This window comes from Episyrphus balteatus, chromosome 2 (assembly GCF_945859705.1).
Source record: "Episyrphus balteatus chromosome 2, idEpiBalt1.1, whole genome shotgun sequence".
NCBI classification, from domain to species: Eukaryota; Metazoa; Arthropoda; class Insecta; order Diptera; family Syrphidae; genus Episyrphus; species Episyrphus balteatus.
Window position 1 is genome coordinate 34361063 of NC_079135.1, and position 25277 is coordinate 34386339.

Here is a 25277-nt window from a genome sequence, read left to right on the forward strand (position 1 = left end):
CACAGCAAATACAGATAGCTACAACAACAACATCGATGAGTATCCTGGTAAAATATTTTAATTTCAATCCTCCGTTTGTAGGATTTTGTTTTCGTGTTTATATATATTTTTTTTTTTTGTTTGATTTTTGTTTTTATTTAGTTTTTATTTAACTTTTGAAATAAAAGGGGAACGGAACAGAATACAGGGATCATAAAAGGCTATTTAGTTTCAACCATCCGTGGACGATCGTATCGAATACGGCTCATGAATTGAAATTGTTGATTTGGCAAATTCGCCACCTTTGACTAAGACAGGGTGTTATACGAATCGATATGTATTGTTTTAAATACTTGATATGTAAGGTCCTGAAACAGATAAAAATATTGTTGCGATGTTAAGCAATAAATCAAATTTAGTTGAAAATTATTTATTCTTCAACACCCTTCAAGAGTTATAAAGTCAAAATAAAGAGTTATTAAATCAAAAACAAAAAAAAAAAAATAAAGAAATAGCATAATAGTAACTTAAGGTCTTGCTTCCATGTCAGCCACTTTTTTGAGGCAACTATTATGAAATATTAGAGAACTTAAAAGCTTGGCATTCAAAGAGTTAAGAGTATATTTTATAAAATTAGTTTAAGTCCAAATTTTAACATCTTTGATATCAAATAAGCTTATTTTTTACATAACTTAAAAACGGTTTTGAAAAATGAAAGTTGTATTTAAAAGTTTTCTATGGTCGTAATTTGGAGTAAAATTAAATGTATGACTGGGTCGCACGAGTTTGCTTTTAAAGTTGAAATTGCTTAAATTTATTTATACAAAATCCCGTAAATGTACATATGCAAAAAAAAAGAATTTAAAATAAACTTGAGGTCAACAAAGAGTATGCAATTTGATTTTTCATATTAAGGTGAAAAACAATTAAAAAACAATTAAAAATAGTTAGAAATAAGTCGGTAGTTATAAAAAAATTTTTTTTATAAATAATTTTTTGATTTTTTTTTCTAATAAAATTGATATGCCATTTTTACTTGCGATATAGGTATGTACATACTATATAACAAGTAATGCATTCGTACAACAACAAAAAAGTTGAGATATCATTTTTCCATGACATTACAATGATAGAAGTCCGTCTGTCTGTCTGTAAAAGGAGCATTTTTTGTAGAGTCTCCGGAGGGGTTTTTGGAATTGATTTAAGTTTCGGATAAGTTTAATTTCTCGAAAACGGCTCCAACAATTTTGTTAAAAAAATTCAAATATTAGTTTTTTGACAAGATCTATCTTACGATGAAAATTTGTTTTCGAAAATCATAGAACTGTTTTTTCAAATCTGATTTTGTGCCAAACTACTAATGCAATTTCAAAGAAGCACTTAAAAAATTTTAATAGGAATTCAAAAATAAAGTTTTGAAAAAAATAATTTTTGGATTTTTAAAAAAATTTAGGATTTTTTTTTTTGAAAAATTAAATTTTCGAAAACAGGGCATTGATTTTTTTTTTCTTTTAATTTTGGTTTTAGATGTTGATTAGTGATTTCTACAAAATGGCATACCAATATTATTTTAAAACTTTTTTTTCAAAAAATTATTTATTAAAAATTAGTTGTTTTCTAAAACGGTTCTAACAATTTTGAAGTTTTTTTTTTTCTAAGAATGCATCTTAAAAATTTAAGCAACTGGAACTCTAAGAGCTTGTTCGTGCGACCCATTCGTGCATTTTATTTAGTTACTTTATGATAATTCAACTGAAAAAAACTAAAATAAAAAAAATTAATGACTAATTTTCGAATTGTAGTTATTTCAAAATTCTTTTTTTAATTTGTATAAAATTTATTTAAATGAAAGGAAATTAAATCAATGGTGTTGGAAAAATTCAGAAATTAAAAAAACCGTTCAACTGTATTTATGGCCCTAAAAAATGAATTCCAAAAACCCCAAAAAAATACTATATACCATGTTTAAATCCTGCGTCAAGCAATTACAATGTAAATTATTTTTAACTCTGAATTTCACGAAAAGCACCGCAGAGCGGTAAGAGATTAAAATGATGTTAAAAGAAAGATAATTTGAGACTAAAAATGAAAACTAAATAAGATGGACACTTTAAAAATGGGAACCTTACTCTAATGAAAAAATGTCATCACTTCACTCCTCCAAACTTTTAAGTTTTCGACTATTTCCGAACATTTACAAAATAATTTCAAGAACGACTATCTACGATTATGGTAACCCTTTTCATACAAAAAACACTTATAAAGTATTTTTTAATTAAAAGTATGATTTTTGATAGAGTTAATGACTAAAAACATATAACGAGTTCCATGCAGAACCAAAAAAAATTGTGGGCAACTAGGGTTTCAGCCATATCTATAACTTTAGCTTAGACATTCTTACAAAATTTGAATTCTCAAAAGAATATTCGGCAATCAAGTTTTGATACAGAAAAAATCCTGGGTTTTCACCCAAAACGTATCATTTTTCATATCATAATATTTATTTTTTGAGATATGGTTGTTGAAACTTTTTCAATATCTCAGAAACGTAACTTCTGTCAAAATTCAATTTAAATTTAAATTAAATGTGAAGTGTGACAATCTTGTTCATCTTTGTCTGAAGTTCTGCTTAAAAGGACAAAACAATAAATTGGACACATAAAAAAAATTTACGTCACTGATACTAAAATCCAATTTTGAGCATTTGGCAAAACCGGTTGTGTCAAAAATTTTGTTTTTTTCTAGTCTATATCTTACATATCGAGTGGCGTGCAATTTCAAAGAACAGAAAACACCATAACTGTTTCTAAAAGATACAACCACTAAGTTGTACAAAATTCGAAATATTTGTGTACCTATCTCGGATATAAACCAAAGTTTCATGCTAAAATTGTAATTAACAAATATTAGTAAGCAAATTAGCATTAACACCCTGTTATCAATGGTTTTAGCTACAGATTTTTTGTTTAAATACTTTTTTTTGTTGCAATTTGCGTTTGAGGATTTGTTTAGTTATTCTGTGTCTGTTTTTTTTTTTTTTTATTTCCTGGACAAAAACAAAATAGAAAAAAAAAAATTAATGTTAAACATTAAAACCACTACAAAAGTATTAAAGTTTTGATTGAGAGAGAATTGGCAGAACGATATGCAAGCGAGGCGACACGATGCACGGCAGCATCATTGGCAGCCATGCCACACAACCAAAGGCATCAATAGGATATCGGATATGAAAATAATAGTTGCACACTGCTGCTGGTCTGCAGCAATTCGCGCCAATTCAATGGGATTTGTTTTTAAATTAAATTTAACGATTTGACCAAAATTGCATTTTATTATTAAATGGCTGTGTTCTGTTCAATTGCTGAATATATAAAATTCAAAACAAAAATTGAGAAATTTAAATGTTTTTTCTTTTTTATTTTGTTTTGTATTTTTTTTTTTTTTTTTTTGTGAATTTGTATATGGTTGGAAATTGGTATTTCGATGAAAGTTAAATGTTTTGTTTTTGATTTTATTTTATTTTTTTTTATATTATGAAAAATTAATTGAAGTAATTGCAATTATTTTGAAAATCCAGATTTTGGTTTTTAGATACTGTAAATGCCAACCCATTTTATTACAACACAATTCATACCTTGGGGGATAAACGTGCGAGGTATTAAGTGTGGGATTTTTTCTCATTTTCATTTAAGTAATTTGATTTGATTTTAATTTTAAACCACAGCTTATTGTTAAATGTGAAATACATATATTACAATAAAAGTTTCGAATTTAAGTGATAAAATTGATATCAATTGATTTTGAAATAATTTCTTTTTTTTTTAAAGCCTTAGTTTCAAAGATTTATTTATTATAGGTATTTAATACTTTATCTGCCCAATTTTTGTTCTGAAATCCATTGCGGTACTTTTTTAAAATAAGTCTTTAATATTCATAATTAGTCGATTGAAACTCCTTCGAACTGAAACTTATACAATGATTTTTTTTTATTCATACCTTCATGGTATTTAAACAATGCAATTCAATTGGACTTCCAGAAGACACATTTAAAATTTAAGGTCCTGCAATCTTATCTCCTCAAAATACATTAAACTTGATAGGGCTTTCATTTAAAAGGTCTAAAGGATACATTTGAAAAGATAATAATTTAATTTGTTAGTTTTTCAATAGAAAATTTATTCCACATACACCACAGTGACTCAGTTCAACAATTCTCTTATAATTTAGTTTTGTTTTCTTAAATAAAAGTTGTATTGAAATAATAGTTTTCATTTGGCAACACTAAGAGATAAAAGAAAAGAATTGTTCAAAATAATATATTATTGAAGGTGGTCACCATGGCGTATGCGCAATATTTTTTCTATTAACAAAGTTTAAACATTATTTAAAATTGAATGTATACAATTTAAAAATTATTTCAGCAGAATTAAGCTACTAACACAAGTGTGGAAGATTCAATTTGTATAAGTAAGATAATGATAATAAATAAAGTTTTATAAAAGAGGGAGAAAAGGAGAAACTGAGTAATTGAATGATTGTTACTTTATTATATTAACAACTTACTATGAGAGCTTGAAAATGTTTATTACCTGAAACGAAAAGGAGAAATATTAGTTATTTAGTTGAAAAGTTATAAATAAGTTGTTAAATAAGGAATGTCAGAATACAAAAGCAATTTATGAAAATTTTAATTTCAATTTTTAATATAAAGACGATTTGGTATAGTTAAGATCCAAAACTTTTAGGTCAGTTAAGTCATATTGTATAAAACTTTTTATCAACTTTTTTGTATAAAAAATTTATGAGATAATAATACCATCTCATAGCATGAAATTTAAGCTTATGATTAAGACTTTATTTATATCTATAAGCTTTTGAGAAAAAAAGGATTAATTTATTGAAGGCAATCATACTGTCAAAAAAAAAAACTATATACATCTTTGAGCCTAATATGTTTTCTAATGAATAAAATTATATTAGTATGTATACAAATGATGCTTACAAAAAAAGATAACATTTTTAAAAATTTTGTAAAGATTTAAAACTGAAATTATGGTGATTGGTATAGGTATAGGTTGGATGTTTTTCGCAAGCAAAAATAACCCTAGTTCAAAAATTCGCAAACTAGGTTCTTACAAAAACTCATAGTTTTTTGATAGTATTTTTCAAACTTTCTGTAAAAATTTCGCATACCTACGTTTATTAACCACTTTGTCGAAGGTCTACCCCAAGCATTTTTAATAAAAACAGTTCTAGAATTTTTCAACAGTTCTTTTTATCAAATTTATCTATCGGTTGAAAAAATATCAACTCTCTACGACTTACCGTTTACGGATTGTCAATATTCTCTTTACCCAAGTTGATTCTAAAGATATTGCATATGGTTCCCAAAAACTGAGGGTTTTTCTTTTATTTCAAAGAGGCTAACAGTTATTAACATTTTATTTTTCCATTCCCTTAAATTTTAAATCTAAATAACTTAAGGTTCTTTAACCTACGAACTCCTGAATTGTTAAACCTACAATTTTCTTTAAAGAAAAATAAAAATGCAAAACCTTTTCCAAAAGATTAAACCTCCATTATGAAATTTCTCCCAATCAAACTCACTTTCAGTGTCAATTGCACGTGTAATAAATTGGCCTCGAACCAAAAAAAAAAAATAAAAACAAAAAAAACAAAGTTATCACTCAAATTATTTCCATCATCATCGACAGAAAACAGGTAGCTAGTAGCACTTAAACAAAAAAAAAAAAAAAACATACAAAATCTGAAAGGAATTATCCAAGTGCGAAAGCGAAAGTATAATGTAGGTATGGTATAGTCAACACTACAACAACAAGTTGAAGCTGATGTTGGGCTCGGGTTATATTGAGGGCAACATTTTGTTGTTGATGTGAATAATGCAGCTTTTGTCCGCTGATACTCGCATTGATGTCGCATTGTTTTCTGTCATAAATATGTATCGGCAGCGTGTAGATTGCATGACACTTTTTTTCATCATCATCATCATCATCAAAAAGAGTCTCTAACGAGGTGTGAGAATGGTTGTTTTTTTGCATCTTTTTTTTCATTTGTTTGTTTGTTTATTTAGTAATAAGATGAATGGAAATATTTGAAACTTTGATTTCAATAGTGAATAACTAAGAATTAAGAATTTTACAAATAGCTCAAATATTTTGAATTGCTTACATGAAGTTTCTCTTTGTCAATACTGCTTTAATTTTTTTGAATATCAGAATATATTTGTATTTCGGGAAGTTTGTGTCACATTTTCGACTTGAATACTTAACTGATTTCTATGAAACTTTGTGAAAAGATATGTTAGAGCTTGGACATGTACATAGAAATTTTTATTTTAAAAACTGATGGTCTAAAATACAAAAAAGTATAATTTTCTGTACCTAACTTTATAAAAATCAAAAACTCACACCCTCATATTCTTAAACTGCAAAACATTACTCATAACATATTAATTTTCTTCGTAATCTCGTAAAAAAAAAAAAGACAACTTATTTTGGTTTTCTGTATACACTTATTGCTTGTTGCCCCTCAGCACAAACAAAACATATGGCGCATACCAACCCAAGACTTATCAATGGAAAAGTCCACGTTTTTCTATGCAACCATACCAATGACTCACTTGCATTGGTAACCCACAAACTGCCAAAAGCCAACAAACAGTGGCTGGATGCATGGTGAAAAGTCTATTATACAAATATTATATACAAAAAGCGTTCAATACTTATAGCCAGCAGCAACAGCAGCAGACTTCAAAAATAAAAGGAAAACTGTTCTGAACTGGTTGCAGTAGCAAAGAGCAAAAACTACACAACATACAATCTTGATTCTCTGGTTTGAAAAGAAAAACAAAATAATGAACAACCCCCACTTTGGATATCAGACTTTACTCGGTGACATTTTCAATGACCGCACGAAGGCGGATATAGAAATCAGCCGCCGTCATGCAGTGACAAATGTTAAATCAGACCATCCTGCGCTGACATTTGTGTCCCTATGATTTGTAGATTCAAGCCTATCACAAAATATCTTCAAAACCAGCATGATTTTAAAATTTAAAAAGTGAACTTTTCGGGCCACAATCGGGGAAACATCAGCCATTTTCATCTCCATTCCATTCGAAGGCTATGCCTACTGCGCTCAGTAATCGGAATCCTGACAGTTCAGTTCGAAAGAAGTACACTACATAGCAATTGTAACCACAATGCCTTGAGAGAAATCGATACTAGCTATCCAAGGTGAAGACGAAGTAAGTATACGCCACCGCCATATCGCTGCTGCCAATATACGAAGAAGCAAACTGCGCCACAACTCATACTGAATTATGCCCCCATATTGGGTCGCCATAATAAAACTGAGGCCAGTTGAGAGAGTACAGTACCGTGAAATAAAAATGTCACTCGAGATCTTGTGAGACGTTGCACAAACTTAACCAAAAGTTATAAGTCGGATACCTAAACTGCTGTTGCTGCTGCTGCCATGGAACGTATATCATGCCTGCCCATGCCTATGTATGTACTTGTACTCTTTCGCTGGTATACCTCCCCCATCACTCGCCCATCACTAGAATATTATTGCACTCCATGGGAGTGATCTCATGTTGCAACATTTGCCTTGTGTTGTTGCTGCAGTTTTTTGTATATTTATATCTTTTTTTCAGTCAGCCTTTCTGTGTGTGTGTGTTTGTTGGATGAAATATTAAATTGCAGTTTCGGTTTGTTGCGCGCCTTTACACAATTAAACCTCCATTGCTCACCAAGTTATATAGCTAGTTCATTTAAATAGACGGACGGACAGACAAATGGCACTATAAAACTAACCTACTACTACTACTTCTACTGCAAGATATTATAAATACTAACTTGCGCTCTGTACGGATGATGTGGAGAATGTAAAACGGTCCATGGCGTTCCTCCGTTGTGTTGGATTATGTTTTATGCTGCTTTGAGGATTTATAAATCATAAACTACATTACCCATTTGGTTGTTATAATAGTTATGGATGGCTTGAAGTTTTTTTTATTTTCTAAGATAGATGAATAGTTGGGAAAAAATTATACCAAAAACATACACCACAGTGGGGCTTGTTAAAAATTCGTAACAGAAAAATAAAATGTTTAGAATCTACAAAAACCTTTCCAATATTCTTACAGAGCTTCCTGGGACATTATAAAGTCATCACAAAAACACATTTTCAAGAAAGAGAAACATAACGTCGAATTTTTTTTTTTTTTTTTTTGATTTTTAAAAAATAAAGACTTCAAACCAAATTCGTTTAAAGCTTCTTTTTCAATATTTTTATTTAAAGTTGTAAATTTAATTTTTCAATACCTACTCAAAGAAATTTGTAATGACATTTATATGAAAACTGGTCCCACTGTGGAACAATATTACAAACTGCCGGCCGGCGCGCAGTGGCGGTGGCTATGGCAGCTTTATCAGCGCCAGCGAGGTCATCACGAGCAACGAGCTCCACTTTAAATGTCGAATGAGCAATGTAATTTTTATTTTTTTTTTTTTTTAAAGAGCTGAGGTGACTTGAGTTGGAATGAGGGTCATTGGGTTATGTTAGTTATTCTTTTTTTTTTTGTTTGTTTGTGAGTCTAAAATTATGTCATAGATATATTGCTTGGTTTGATACAAAATAAATAATTTGACAGAATTTATGAAAAAAAAAGATTTATTATAACTATAGTTCCCAAATCAATTGTACGTGCCTCCAACACCTACATACAAATAGTTTCGGTTTTTTTTTATTAATTTTGTTGATAATTTTGTGCTTTTAACTTTTATATTATTTTTTTTTTTTGTTTTTTTTTTCATTACTCTGTATGATAAATTTTTTGTTTGTAACGATTTTTAGTTTTATTTTCTTATGAAAGTCACATTTGTTAGTGCTGTTTTTCAGTAAAAAATAATTTTTTGTGCTTTTTGATTAAAGTTTATTATTAAAACTATTTTTAAAAAGGAAAAATAAAAAAGCTCAAATGGAACCATGGAACAACTAAGGAGTTTGACTTATGGTAGTTTTTTTTTCCAGCAGCAATATTTGTAGGGTGCTTAATATATATTTTTTGTTAAATAGAATACGTATGTATTTAAGTAGAAGCTTAAAACACGGTTGCAAATGAATACGGAAACTATAACCAGAAGAGTTAAGAAAACAAAAGAGCTGAGCAGCAAACTTCGTTTTGTACTGAAACTAAATTTAGATACCTTTATATTTATTTTTTTTTAATTTGCATTGACAATATTGGGGTTCTAAGATATTTAGAGGTAAAATGCAGTGGTGTTGTTTCGCTCAAACTCGACAACTGTATTATTTTTATATCAATTCTAAAGTGATAGATATTTCGAATACAGAAAAAGAAGGGTTACCGGAAGGAAAAAAAAAAATTGTTTATTTAATACGTACTGTTGTACATTATATATACTTTTTTTTAATGTGATCGCCTCTATGCAGTTAACGGGTAGCTTTGGGAAATCTTTAAAAAAAATGAATTCTTAAATAAAACCATTGCTTGATTTCATTACAGTACTTTATAAACTACATTTCACAAAAAAAAAAACGAATTACATAAAGTTTGTTTCTTAGGTTAATATTTTTATGCATTCATAAAATTGAATTTTTTCTTAAAAAAAAAAAAGAAATCAAAAATAATAAATGTCTTTTCCAAATATACGTTTAAATAATTTTAAGATATTAAGAACCTTCGTATATAAAACTTTGTAACCTTTCTTAACTAAATTGGCCGCTTTAAAATAATATATAATTTATAATATAAAATTACAATTTTGAAACTTGATTCAAATTTGACTTTTGTCAATTACTTACCGATGCGTTCCAAGTGATTCTAATCAATTTCTTACTTCGCAATTAATACTAAAAATATTTTTTTTTTTTCTGATTATGAACCACTGATATACTAAAGTTTATGACTTATGATGGTTTGCGTTTCAACAAAATTATCATACGGGTGCTCAATACTATTTTCGTTCTCAACGAATTGAAAAAAAAAAAATAAACAAAAGAGTTGAGCGGCAAACCTGATTTCATAATGATAAATGCAGAAACATAAATTTTGTTTTTTTTATATTTTACAATTACAATTATTGTTTTATTCCTGTTAAATAACGATTCAAACTCAGAATTATTGTTAATAGGCTAAAGCTAAAGGTTCCGATGTTCATTGTTTTTTGGAAAATAAAAATGTGAAAATAAATAAAAGGCAAACATTTTGAATTGCTCCTGAAATGTTCAGGGTTAAATTTTAAACTCAAAGTTGAAAAGCACTTCATTGTAGTGTATCCATTCCAATAAACAACTTGGTCTTTTATAATTTTCTTCAACAATTTTTGTCTTGAAATCAGTATTCTTATACATATGCGTATTATTTGGGGCAGTAAAACATTTTCTTTAAAAAAAAAACCCTGACTGTTTAATTCAATTCATTTAATTTCATGGGTTTTTCGTTTTCAGAGTTGTTTTTTAACAATCACACGAGCATGATGGCCAAGTATTTTTTAAGTAAATGAATGGAATCCCATCAGCCAAACGAGCGGAAGAAGTATGTTTTCTCAGTAAACCATCATCACAGAGAGAGCTCTTTAATCCCTTTCATATATTTTTTTTTTTATATATTTATACGGAACACAAATATAATGTAGGTAAAAATTTATTTATTTTTATGTATTGTATATATATAATTTTAAATAGCACAATTAATATTCCATTTTCTGAAAATCATTATGCTGTGCATAAATGTTGTTGTGTATCCAATGAAACATCAGCTTTTGTCCAGCTACTGAGTTGAATATTTTTGTTTTGTTTTTTTTTTTATTTTTAAATTCTTTTCACCCCCTATATAGCTCATTTACTCAGATAAAATATTTATTATTAAACACACATGCAAATGATGGCCAGCTTGTCAGTAGTGCCGGAAATATGTATAAGGAATGCAAGAGGGTTGATTGTGTGTTGCGTAAAAACGTAAAAATGTGCTTTGTGTGTATCGCGATTGTGAAAAAATATTGACTTTGAGTTGCAGTTAAATGGAAATGTTGGAATTTTTTAACATTTTTATTTTTTGTTTTTGTTCATTTTTGAGTTGGGTTAAATTTTATTTTATTTTGTACACTTAAACTTACTCAGAATATTCATTACCCTGAACTTTACATATTTCTTTAATTTTATTTTGTTAAACTTAAATGTATTTAAAATTTAAAAAGAACATCGTGGTGGTATTTCTCAAAAGCAGAAATTAATTAAAAAAAAAAAAAAAAATAAATCAAGTTATCAGGAAAAATACAAAAGCATTTTATATAGTTTTTAGAAAATTGTATTATTGTATTATAAAGAATATAATTTATTTAAAAAAAATATTAAATTGAAGTCATATGGTTTACTCCAAACCATACAAAATACTACGAAAAGAAAAAAATAAACTTTTTTAGTTGAAATAAAAACATAAATTGGAAAAGTTGAAAATTTCTAAAAAGTGAGTTTTACAGTAAAATATCTCTTTATTTACTGATATTTTACATTATTTAAGAAAGTAACGTATTAATTTTTTTTTTTTGTTTAATCTACCTTAACTATAATAATTAATCATTAAAATAAATATTTTTTAAATATAATATTCAATATTCATCGAAGTCAGCAAATGAATTGCGATAAATTATCATGAAAAATAAATTATAAATATTTAAGTAGACAAGTGATATTGTTTTACACCATCTGGTAGGTAGACGGCACATTGGGAATAAACACGAAAGGTGACAACTAAAACCACCAGTTAATAGTTATATGGATATTCTTGCTCTCATGAGAAATATTAAATGCATACATAACTGAAATATTTTGATTTTCAGTGAACATTTTTTCTAGGATTAAAAAAAAATTGAATAATTTTTATTCAAAATTCAATACAAATCATTACTGGGTTAGAAGAACATGTTCTATTCAAATTCTCCGCATAATACAAAATGTACGTAGATTTTCATAATGCTCGTAAAAGAATCATAATGTCACTTAGATTATTTGTGAAATTAGAGAGGGTATTTTCTACCGTCACAATCTCAATCCTTTTATTTAGTACTCAAAACACTACACTCAATTAAAATAAAATTGATTTTATTTCTAAAAACAAATTTTTGTAAATATCACGGGTGCGAAAATAGAATGAAAAATAAAAAAAAATTTTTATTTTTTTTATGTCTTTAAAGAAGCAAGTGTGTTTATTCTCTTTTGAAAAATTACTCCCTATTGTATTGAATTTCATTCATTTTGGGTAGCGTTTTATTTAATAGCAAAAATTGAAAAAATTGAAATTTAGTTTTAAGTTACAAAAATGATTAGACCTCAAAACGCAGAACGCCATTTAATTTTTTGTATAGCAAAGAATTTTAAACCTGGAACTACATCGAAAAACAAAATCAAAAAAAGTATAAAAACTAAACAAAAGTACAAAATAACAAAAAACAATTTTTTTGATTTGACATTAAAAAGAAATTATTAAATGACACATGAAAACAAAGCTTCAATAAAATTCGTTAATCTGTTTTCAATAAATAGATTAAGGGCCAATTTTTCAATAGTCAGTTAAACAGGCAGATATATAGCTATTCCTAGGAATAAAACTATCTGCTTCTTTCAGAGACGAATAAAAATTATTCTAAGGAATAATTTCCACACAAATTTTGTGTCAATTGTCAAAGCTAATTTGAAAGAATTTTGAAAAAAAATTCAGAGGAACACAAGAAAACAAAAACATTTATAAATAAAAACGACGTTTAATTTTGAATATTTTTGAATTTGACAATTTTTTTTTTGTTATTCTGTAGAATAAATTATTCTTGATTGAAAAATTCAATGTTGTTATCTGGTTGTTTATGAGCCTAATAACTTTATTCGTCGAACAGTTAATTGACTGTTTATTAGAAGACTAGCTTACCCCACCCGCTTCGCTGAGTGCACTTTTAAAAAAATAGAACCTATTTGAAAATAAATTTAAACCGAAAAAAAACTTGTTTATTGTAATGAACATTAACCAATATTGTAATCTAAGCAGTTATTGGACATTGTTAATGGAATAATGGCACTTGATTCTGAAGGCCGAATTACACTTCAAAGCAATTTTAACTGTAATGTAAATTCAGAAAATGAATTGATTCAAAGTGTATTTCCAAGTATAAAGACAAATTACAAAAATCATGCTTGGCTTAGTAACGTGCAATAATGGCTGGTACAAAAAAAATGTTTCTGAAATCAATGCAACAATTTTTAACGATATAAACACACAATTTTTTTGCCAACAAATCGGTTGACCCTATCACAAATGAAAGCATTGTATTAAATTACCAAACGAAATTTTTGAATTCATTGGATATACCAGGACTGCCGCCACATCATTTAGCGCGGAAAGTAGTAGCGCCCATTATAATGCTTCAGAACATACAACAACCTAAACTTTGCAATGTACAAGACTTGTCTTGAAGAAGTTAATGGCTAATTGAAGCTACCATTTTTTGTGGAAAATTCAAAGGCGAAGATGTGTTGATTTCTCAAGGTCCAATGATTCTGTCAGTTTTCCCATTTGAATTTAAGCGTCTTCAATTTTCTGTAACATTGGCATTTGCTATAACCATAAATAAGGTCTATCTTTAAAAATATGTGGTATTAATTTAGTGAATCCTGTTTTTTCCCATTGTCAACTACATATATGTTGGCTGTTAGCGAGTAAGAAAACCATATGCTATATTTACATATATCAAAGATGCAAAAACAAAAAATGGTGTGTATCAAAAAGCCTTGCCATATTATTAGGCCCAAGCAAAAAAATAAAATTTTTGGTTTTTGTCTAAATGTCTTGAACTTTTTTTCTGTCCCATTTACCTGCGCTTATCACGTTGATAAGGATTGCCTTAAAAAAAGTCAAAGAATTCATACTTTTTGATACAAAATAACGTACAAAAAGGGATAAGCCCCAAAAGACGTTTCCTATGGAATTCATGCCGGGAGAATTATGAGACCGGTGCAATACTTAAATTTGTATTTCAAGGAATAACGTGACATTCTTAACTTTATGGCAAGGACCCAGTCTTGCATAGATATAGAAGCTTCGAGCCTCGAGCCTATTCTGAAATCGTAGAATCAAAACGTTCCCAAGCTCATTTTTGTGTTGGTCTGGAGCCTTTCCCTGAAATAGCAGAACAGCACTTAAATAGCAGAACAGCCAATAATTCTTTGCCGCCGAGTACAAAGGGGTCAAGTCACAAAATTGCATTTTCGGGTTTTGATGAAATAAGAATAATCTCTTTTTTCTCTTTTATTTGGTTTTAAAAACATAAATTTAGAGCAACTCTTTCCTATAAAAATAAGAGGATCAATGCTCAAAAATTCATCGATTTTCATACATTACCTCAACTTCAATCGCATTTTTTTTTGCAAACTATCATTTACGACTTAACCCCTTTGTACCCGGTGGCAGAGAAAGGATCAGAGCTTCTATGTTTATGCAAGTTGCGATCCTTGCCATAAAGTTAAGCGCATGCCACGTTATTCCTCGGTACAAAAAAATAAGTATTGGACCGGTCTGGTAATTATCCGGGCTCGAGGCTCGAAGCTTCTATATCTATGCTAGACTGGGTCCTTGCCCTAAAATTAAGAATATCACGTTATCCTTTTTTGATTAGATTAGAGCAACCAATGCACCAGAAAGCGTTGGATCCCAATGAGTTTCTGCTTCAAGCTAATTCAAACCTTGACAGGCATCACAATATTCAAAATCAGACTATAAACAATAATAATTATTTTGAAAGCCTGTCTTAATAATTTTTTTTACAAATTAAGCTTAGTTAAAATTTTTAAAAAGAGAGAGTGTTTCTTCACTCGTTCATATTGACAGTTGTGTAAAGATGCGAGAAAAGGTATTATTTTTTTTTGATACAAACCATCTACTTATTAATACCATTCAAATAAAAAAAAAATTACCAAAATCGGACCAGCCAAACGCGAGTTTATCGGCCACACACAGTTAACGAACTCATTTTTATATACAGGGTGTCCCAAAAGTAATGGATCAAACGAAATATGCAGATAGGCCAACTTTAGGGCTCTCAGAATTTGGTAACTTGTTCATCCCAAATCCTTACGGTTTTCAATTTAATGCAGTTTTTGTGAATTATCGAAAAACCACGACTTTGCAACAGTATTTTGCTTCCTACGGTCATAATTGATTTTTGTTTTTTACAACTCTTTCACTTAAACATTGCCTAATAATAAGAAATAATTATTTAATCAAAATATTTTTTATTTCATACGCCATTTTGCTGCAAATTATGTAACAGTTCCATGTTTTATAAAAACTCAATTTCTTACTTTTATTTGAGAGGAACATCCCGAAAAAAAATTGTATGGTGTGATACTGGTTTATTATTTTAAAAACTTGCCGTGTTATTGCACTTTTCAAAAATGTATAAAAATTTCCAAAGTTCAAATTAGAACGAAAGATATTACAATTTTAATGCAAAAAAACAGGGGTTTTCAGAGCAAAATAACAAACAAAAATCGAGGCTTTTATTCAAAAAGAAATAAACAAACAACAGTCGAGGAAATGTGTTTATTTTTCTTTGTTATTTTTCTCTGAAAAGGCCTGTTTTGTTGCATTAAAATTGTAATATCTTTTGTTCTAACATCAAGTTTGGAAACTTTTATACATTTTTGAAAAGTGCAATAACACGGCAAGTTTTTAAAATAATTAACCTGTGTCACACCATACAAATTTTTTGCAGTGTGTTGCTCTGAAAAAAAATTAAGTAATTGAGTTTTTATAAAACATGGAACTGTTAATTAATTTGCAGCAAAATGGCGTATGAAATAAAAAATATTTTGATTAAATAATTATTTTTTATTATTAGGCAATGTTTTAGTGAAAGAATTGTAAAAAACAAAAATCAATTATGACCGGAGGAAGCAAAATACTGTTGCAAAGTCGAGATTTTTCGATAATTCACAAAAACTGCATTAAATTGAAAACCGTAAGGATTTGGGATGAACAAGTTACTAAATTCTGAGAGCCCTAAAGTTGGCCTATCAGCATATTTCGTTTGATCCATTACTTTTGGGACACCCTGTATAAGATTGAAAAATCGGCTCTAAAAAAAAAATTATTTGGACAAATAGAAAATGATGAAAGTACCAATGCCCCAAAAAATATTTTTTTTTTACTTGCCACATTACATGTACGACGCACATAGGGGTATTTAGTAAATTTAGGCGGACAAAATTTTAAACTGATCCAAAAGTAAAAATTCAACTTCCTACTAAAATTAGATAACTTACTTAGAATTGTCTTATAGTTTTAAAATTGATTACCACTCCAGGTGACTAACAGCAGCACACTAGAGTTCAGAGTTTTCAACCCAAAAATAAAATAAAATTTTATTATAGTTTAGCGACAGTAGTAAAGTACTTTTTTTTTAAGTGGCTATAGAAAATAGTTTTTATGCAATATTGATAAAGAGATACGAAGCTTTCTACTAGATGCTGTATCTAAATGTTATATTACTTTAAAAATAAAATAGTGATAGGTATGTTGAATCTGAATAAAAATTAAACGTAAAAATATTGTCTTTCTGTGTTGGTAAGGAGAAAAGTTATACTATTTCACATTATTGCGTGATAAAATTTAATGTTTTCTAAAGGTTAAACTCGTATCTAATTGCATCTGTAAAAAAAAATTGCAACAAAGTGCAACTTCGACACATTTGCCCCCTTTAAACGTTTTAGGTTTTAAAATGCTTACTTTGTTTCATGCATCCATTTCATGATCCCTCATAATTTTTCCTAAATTTTAAGACCTTTATGTTGGCGATACAATTAGTAAAACTCCTTTTTTAAGCGTTTTAACAAACCATTTGGGTCCATGCTTGAGGCTTTTTGTTTGACCAAAAATAGGATTTGGAAGAAAAATGTTTTCATTGAAAATAACAGTTAAAATACTTAATTCCAGTATTAATTACCTTGTCGTTGAAGAAAAACCGAAAACAAAATTTTGTCCGCATAAAACTGGCAAATACGCCTATGTGCGACGTACGGTACGTTTTTTAATTTTAATCAAAATCCTTAGGCAAGGAGCGTTAATTTTGGTCCTAACTAGCAGAACTATATGGTTTCAAAAAAATTTTAACATTTTTCTTTTATTTGAAAAAAAAAGTTACGCATACACCATAGTGAACATTTTTTGTTAAATTACTAATTTAAGATTTACCATTAACTTTTTGTTTCTCCTAACACGAAAGTAAATTATATAAATCCAGCGACATGGAGTGTATAATTATATTGAAATCGGTGATAGCACCGATATCACCAAAATCCCAAAAGATACAAGTTTTCACATGTTTCATTTGCATTGCAATACGTTTATTTTAAGCTCTTTTTAAGAGAAGAAAGGAAAATTTCAACAAAAAATATAAATATAGATAAATTTAAAGCTTATCCGATCGATTGTGGTCTCCATCAGTAAACGATCGAAATGTGAGATCATGCACAGCAGCAGCAGTTTTTTTAATTTTTATTTTCATAAAGCCGGTCGGATCACTCTAGTTGGTCGACCATATGACTGCTTTAGGTGACACTACTGTGTGTGTATGTCACGCGGATTTAAAGTTTACCTCGAGTTACCGCAAACAAGAGTGTGACGAATACAAATTCTAGCTGACCTCATATTTGTCTTTTTTATTTTATAAAAATAAAGTAAAAATTTTATTATTATTGAAAATACGAAGAGAGGGCGGGCATTGGGGTATTAGGCAATCCTAATTGAGTTTTTTTTTTCTGTATAGATATCTGTGAAACCCCCAAACAAGGCCGATATGGGGGCTTACGTGGTTTATTATTCTTGGTAATAAATTTTTCAATTGATTATTTTATTTATATTTTATTTTATTATTTTTTTTTTTTGTGCAGATTTGTGAAACCATTTTGAATAGAAACAAGTTATTTGAGTTAACAAAAAGCCAGTTAATGAAGGTGGTTGAGGTTTGAAAAGTTTTTAAGGGATACAATTGGCGAGAGAAATTAGAAACCAGTCTGGTGGTTGAATATCTGAAAAAAAAAACAACGATTTTGATTGGACTTTTTGGTTTTTAGTACGAGAGCGAGTGAGATACATAAATGTAAAATAAAAAGTCTTTCACCTCAAAATAAAAAAAAAAAAAAAAAATAAAAAACTCTCAAAATGGTTTAGATAGATATACAGCCATACAAAAGAACATAAATATATGAGTATAACGCCGAAGGCCAAGAAATAGATTTTAATTTTGTCCTTTGCATGTCAAATTGAATTAGCTTTGGTTTCTTAAATTGTGACAAAAGTATAGCAAAAGTGAAAGAGATTTTACACGCAATCCGAAAATTTAAAAGAATTATTGAACATTTTCAAAACTGACTTTTTGACATTTAAAAGGTGATCTGTCATATGTTTTGTCTAAGTACATTTGACAAAAAATAAACTTTATTTAACCATTCGATGTTGAATACTGGTGCCGGTGAGGCGTGTATCACACTGTGATATAAAATAAAAATCATGTCAATTACTTTGGAAGTTACCAAGCAGAGGTTGTAGGTATTAATGACTACATCATATTTCGACACTTAAAATTTTTCATAGAGACTCAAAATTACAAGTTATCGTCAAAAAACCGTTTTTCAATGTTTTGAGTTTTCAACGATATTTTCTTCAGTCATTTTTCGGGAAATTTCAGATTTTTTACAGTTCTAAACAGAAGACTACTTGTTCTTTTTTAAAATATTTTTTTATTTTGCTCAAGCACCAAATTGGATGCAGATTTTATGGACCGAATCTCAAAGTACCTACAACATTTTTTCCCAGTTTTTTTTTTTTTTTATTTTTTTTATAAACAGTGATTTTTTCAAACCAATTTATGACGTAAAAGTTTTGTACCTATAGCAAATTAATATTTTCAAAAATTTACGCTCAAAAACATAAAAACTTTGTACCTACTCGAGAAAGAAGCGAAAACAAAAAAAATTACATTATATGTAAGTTTTTCGACTCAGAATTATATCGTCATCTCATAGCTTACGTAAAATTGTGTGGTGTTTTCAACAAAGATATTTATAAAAATGGACACTTTGGATTAAAGGTGGTATGTGGGAAACCAAAAAACAACAACTATGGACGTATAAAGTCAGTTATTAACCCTCTGTCGGCACACGGGTGCGAATTTGGAAGGACAAAAATAAAAAGTGAACACAAAAAAGTGTCTTTATATAGGTGAAAATACATTTTTTTGGAATTGGGAATACAATATTCGAATTCCTCGAAAAATTCTACATAAATTTCACATATGATTTTTCCTAAAATAGTGAGACCGAAAAAAGTTCTAGCGAGATGAAAAAGTATAAATCAAATTCGCAAAAAAAAAAAGATGTGCCTACAGAGGGTTAAAAAGCTCAGTTCAAACTCAATGTTTAATTTAGGTTATTTATAACCAATAAGTAACTTAAAATTACACAGCCACACAAAAAAAAATAAAAGCCCTGACCTGGGGTTGCGACTATGTTTTTCATATAGTTTTTGGGTCGCTGAAACCGAAGTCCGTTTTTCCCCATCACGTCAGGTTTTCGAGATAACCTCAAAAAAAAATTTGTTTTTTTCTGATCTGGATGTGCGAATATGTCAATCATATAGTTTTTGGATCGCTGAATCCAGATTCGAAGTCAATTTTGCCTTATCACGTCAGGTTTCTGAGATATTCTCAAAAAAATGTCAAAACAAAAAGAAAAAAAATTCTTATCTGGAGTTGCGACTAGGTTTTTCATATAGTTTTTGGGTTGCTAAAACCGAATCCGAAGTCTATTTTGCCGTATCACGTCAGGTTTTTAAGATATCCTCAAAAAATGTCAGATAAGAACTTTTTTTTTGAGTTTAGACATTTTTTGAGGATATTTCAAAAACCTGACGTGATAAGGCAAAATAAACTTCGGATTCGGTTTAAGCGACCCAAAAACTATATGAAAAACCTAGTCGCAACTCCAGATAAGAACTTTTGTTCTTAAAAAACCTAGTCGCAACCCCAGCTCAGAAACTTTTATATTTTTTTGTGTGGCTGTGTTATCTATTTTAAAAGAAAAATAATTAAAATATTCCTTCAATTTTGGAATCAAATCGTCGTTTTTTGACTATCAACCATCGACTATCAAGTTAGCCGATTCCACCCCTGGCTGATTTTTAACCAAAGAATCAACAAAAAGGAATTATTTTTAAACTTACTTCGAACAGGATTAAATTGGTTTGTTTTGAAACAATGAATATTTATAGAGTGATTAAAATCCGCTTAAAAAGTACCTTAAAGTAACCTTGCTTTATTAAAAAGTTAACATATAATCAAAATATACCATTTTGGGAAATGGATTTTTTTCAAATTAATTTATGATTTTGGTATAAACAAATTTCTTAGCACCTTAGGAGAATAATGTTTTTTTTTCTATTGTATAGTTATTCAGAGCTATTTTATAACAATTTTCTATCCAAATTATGACCAAACAATGTTATTTTCAGTAATTTTTCCAATTTCAAAGCCCAGGTTAGAAATTTTTATTTTTTTCTTCTTTTAATCGCCTAAAATAACTTAAATTTTAGATGTTTAGTAAATGTAAAAAATTACAGCTTTAATCAAGTTCTTCAGAGTGTATACATGCATCATTATTATACGATAACCCAGTGAGACGCAAAGAGGAAGACGAAATCGCCTTAAAAAAACCCACTTCGATTCATGATGACATAAAGTGCAATAATTTAACATTTTCAAAAGTGTTTCTTTTTTTATTTCGTTAAAAGCCAATGTAATTGAATATTTTTTTTTTTTTTGTTCAAAATAAAGATCTCGCGAAGGTCAAACGGTGTTTTGTTTCTCTGTTATCCAGATTTATATTTTTATATCCCATTTTATTTTTTTGAGGTCAAGTAAGATTTCGATCCACTTAAAATGATTTAGTGGCGCATTATTTTGCAGCCACTTGAGACTATCAGACCATTTCATTTAACATTTCAAAGACGACGAAAAAGAAGAAGAAGACGTTTTGTTGGTTAGTAAACTTTTTAAGTGTTACGTCATTGCAAAATTGCTAACAACATGATGTTGTTGGCTTCACGATCACTGAAGCGCGATTCAGTGTGCTTTTGCATTAGCGTTTCCACGCAACATCACCAACGCCGCCGCCGCAACCGTCTCTACTGCTGCCATGTTATATTCTGTGGTGTGGACTCAATGTTGTGTTATACATAAGTACGACAACGGTATTGAAATGAGATCGCGAGGTCAGCTTCCTTTCACTTAAATCGATATTAAATTGATATAAGAGAGCATAACATGGCAGCCATGTTGTTTTTTTTTTTTTTTTTTTTTTTTTGTTAGTAAGAAGGCGCAACTTGCATTTGTATTCACTTCCTGAACTGATTTCTGCATAAAACCGCAGCAGTCGCACAAGAGAGCGGCTTTTTGAAATTGGTTGATGGTCTTGGGCTAGATAAACTAGTTAACGAGTTTTTATCCTGGTTAGTGTTTTTGTTGTTGTTGCTGGTGATACTATTGCTGATGCAGTAGACATGCGATCAGAAGCGGAAATGTTAATTTTTGTATTTTTCTTTTGACTTCTAAACTCGAAGTGATAATAAAGCAGACATTTTATGTTTGTTTTTGTTCGATTAACATTTTTTTAGTGTGGGTGTTGTTGGGTTGGACAAAAGGTCATTTATAATAATAAAAATGAATTATCTATTTTTGTGTAGGTTGGTGCAGTCGAAGGAAAGGAAGGTGTTTTTTATTTTCATTTGAATGCAGAATAAATTTCGTGTAAAATTTGATAGAAATAATGGGCGATGATGTGGTAGCTTCTTGTTAACAAAAAAAAAAAAAAAAAAAAAAAAATAGTGAAAACAATATTTCGAGCATGTTTGTTGTTTTCAAATATACAAACAGCCAACACGATTCTATTGTATATATAATTAACATGCAAATTAACACTTTCATATCAATTAATTTTAATTATTTCATTTTATCGTTTTGTAGACAATTTGAATAAGCAATTAATTCACGAAAAATGTTTTTATTTTATTTTTAAACTTAATTTAAACTGATGTTAGCCATGAGATATATTAAATTTTTATTGGAATTTTTTTTTTTTTATTTTTGAGTCTCGTGCGCAAGCTATGCTTAGCTGGTAAAAAAAAATGCGACAAGAGAGGTAAATAGTTTGCTAAAGGAAATGAGATTCAGATCAATTTTTGTTCGACAAACCTCTTAATTATGTAAAAACTGGAGATTATAATCTTTGTCTGGAAGTTTTTTTGCAAGTTGTTTTCAAATAGGTACATTATAATGAAGTTGAATATAATGTAGTTTGTTAATTAATATTATTGGAGTAGTAAAAAAATTTGTCGCCATTTGTCTGCTGCTTTCCTTTAATTTATTTTTTTTTTACATTTTTATTTGCTATAGTTTTTGCAGTTAAGCCAGTTGAGGAAAAAGAGGGAAGGCTAATATTTGGCCACTAAACTGCAGAAGCGTTAGTCTCCTGGTAAGTCCAGTAGGGTAACCAGAGTCATACGAAGATTAAAATTAGTATTAGTATACATAGCCGTATATATGTATTATGTAGAAATCGCTGCCACCGAAACTATGGCCTAATCATTTATTCATATCGCTTTTAAACTTTTCATGTAATTGAACCATGAAATCCTGTAAAGTAACATTTCAATATAAAATTTTAAGCTGTTTACATAAAAAGGTCATATTAAAACTGCTACTACAAAAATAATGAATTGTATGGTTATTCATATAAACATGTATTGGTTTGACTCCAAAAATGTCTAAATATAATTAGTTTGTTGTGTTAAGAATTTAAAATTGATGTGAACATATTCATCAGATAATGCACTCTATAAAAAATATATTTGACATATATTTACGAACAATGAAAAATTAAAAATAAAATGTAACATGTTATAACAATATAAATAACCATAGGTATAAGTAAAAAAAAAAAATATTGAAAAACCTTTTATATTCATATCATGGTTTCGCATTAAAAAAAAAAAAAACAATAACAGTTAATAAGCAATTAATTTGACAAAAAAAAAAAATACAGTTGATTAATTTATGCTACTAAATGTCTGGCATTAATTATGTGAGCACACAACATGGGGTAGATATAGTTTTTTTTTTTTTTTTTAATTTTTTGTTTGTTTTAAAATAAAGGTTAAATTAATTTTGCAAAAAATAATATAATATACCTACACATATTGTTAAAAATAACATGATTAACTTTTATGGTTCAGATTTTGTTTGTTTAAGACATAATTCATTTGATTGACTTTTAATATTAAAAAATAATATTTCTTTTTAGACTTTAAAAAAACTGACCAATTAATGACAAAAAGTTAAACAAATTAATATTAAAAAAATAATGGCTTATTTACCTTAGTTTTAATGGATTTTTTATCTGTCCATATTCCCAAAATTAATGGTTATATTTTGTAGCTAGCTAGAGCTGAGGGTGATATTTCTGAAATAAAAGAAAAAACATTTGTTGTAGAAAAAATTAAAGCTGAAATGTGGTTTTATGTATATACATACAATTTTTTAAATATTAATTACTTTAATTTAATTTTTGTTTAATCATTGCATTATTACATTTTTGTTTGTATTATGTTTGCGAAAAGTATACAGTTTGAATATTCAGCTTCCAATAATTAATTTTTGATTTATAAAATATTTCTTTTTCTGACATTTTATTTGAATGTGTTCAGATGAAAAAAAAAATATAGAAAATAACAAAACGACAAAGTGGAAAATGCTACAAAATTTTAAGTTTCATTGCAGGATAGATTTCTTCAAAGCCTTTTTTATAATTGCATTTTATAACTGAATTAATCTTTTATTCATGCAAAACCAATGTTAAAATAATTCAAAAACCGTTTAGTAATGTAAAAATTAAGACAAAATTTCAGAAAATATTAATTTTTGATTAGCTTTATAACTTTTTTTGGGGGTCAAATCCAGTTAGAGATGTTTTTTTTTTTTTCATTGATTTCTAAAAATTTCTTATACGAAATTATAAATTTAAAAAATCTCCTTGCATAAGCATTTAAGTCAAGTTTTTCCATTACAGCAAGTTCGTGAATTTTTACATTTCGAACAGAAAGCATTTCTGCTTTCGAATAGTCAAACATTTTAGGCAATCATAGCTATGTATCTGAGTCACACCTCACACCATTAAAAATTATTTAAAAAATGTTAAATAACGAAATTAATTCACAACTCTCAGAAAATTTGGTTTAGTGTAAAATTGTTAACTTTAAATCCACCACAAACCATAAAAAAAATTTAAATTGATCTAGAATTTCATAAAATTATATTGAAAAAAGACGTCATTGTTCTTTATTTAGATAAAAAATAAATATAAATAGGTATTAATTTTTAGAACTTTAATATAAGTCAGTGACCACTAGGTAAACCTACTATATACAGTGCAACAAAGCGGTATCTTTGTTTTGTTCATGGAATATTTGATTGTCTGTTTACTTTTGGATTACATCTTGTATTTCTGATTCACGGAAGCTCTTTTTATTCACTCTTTAATAAAAAGGAAAATATTTTTTTTTGGAAAATCTCTCCTTTTCATTTTCAAAATTGTCTTTTTTGTTGTTTTTCTTTTTTTTATTTAACTTTTGGGGATATTAAAAATTTATACAAATTTCACTTTAACCAATCGAGTAATTCTTGGGTAGAGGGAACATGTTCCCATTTTCTAACAGCTAAGCCATTTTTTATCACATATTTTTTCTTCACAAAATCGTGTTGCAGACAATGTGATAATACCTATTATACACCTAGTCAGAATATTAATAAAATTATAAATATCTGTCTTCACAAAGATCATCGATGACCTAAGCCTTCTTATTTCTTAGTCAGCATAAAAGAATTGATACTACTTTTGAAAAATGTAAACAAAACATACAAAAACCGACCCAACAGGTTTTAATGCTTTCAGCTTTTTTTTTTATTCCATCTTCATTTCTTTCTTTGATGATGGTATTTTTAGTTTCAGGGAATCCAAAAATGTAGGTCAAGAAGCCGTATATGAGTAAAATGACCCACCTTTACACACATAACACATCGTTATACCTATTTCTTGAAGTATCGTCTTAAGTCGCAGCCGCGCACCAAGTTGCCGCTCGCCGTCACTACTCTTCA

The 25277-nt window shown here is 28.5% G+C and overlaps 1 protein-coding gene across 9 annotated transcripts in view; it reads right to left on the bottom strand.

Annotated features, from left to right (window-relative positions):
* LOC129910386 (probable serine/threonine-protein kinase DDB_G0282963) overlaps positions 1–25277 on the bottom strand; it is a 364973-nt gene that overhangs the window by 169170 nt on the left and 170526 nt on the right. For 7 of the 9 annotated variants that reach the window (XM_055987749.1, XM_055987748.1, XM_055987755.1 and 4 more), the window contains one exon: positions 23501–23586. The gene's annotated coding sequence lies outside the window, so the exon portion shown is untranslated. Of the gene's footprint in view, positions 1–23500; positions 23587–23657; positions 23808–25277 lie in introns of those variants that run through there. The other 2 variants (XM_055987754.1, XM_055987751.1) reach the window with 2 other exon arrangements.